Genomic DNA, 284 nt, shown 5'->3' with positions numbered 1-284 from the left:
ACTGATTGTTAAATGTAACCCTAAGCTTTATTAGAAAAGGTTTAGGGCAGGGGTCACCAACGCGGTGCCCATGGGCACCAAAGTGCCCTCAAGGACCACACGGGGGGGGCTCAAAGTCTTCTAAATAAAGAACAACCCACCAGTGGGCTAAGTTTGAAATTTAATTTTATTCTGTTGCTCTTCTTTTTAATCATTTATAGAGATTTCAAAATGACAATGTCTAAATAAACTTAGAAATTAACAGAAACAATAAAAATATGTTGATAATGAGCAAAGTTTACGCT

The sequence above is a fragment of the Cyprinodon variegatus genome, unplaced genomic scaffold (assembly GCF_000732505.1).
Source record: "Cyprinodon variegatus isolate N-32 unplaced genomic scaffold, C_variegatus-1.0 Scaffold522, whole genome shotgun sequence".
NCBI classification, from domain to species: Eukaryota; Metazoa; Chordata; class Actinopteri; order Cyprinodontiformes; family Cyprinodontidae; genus Cyprinodon; species Cyprinodon variegatus.
Note: the sequence above shows the minus strand (reverse complement) of the source record.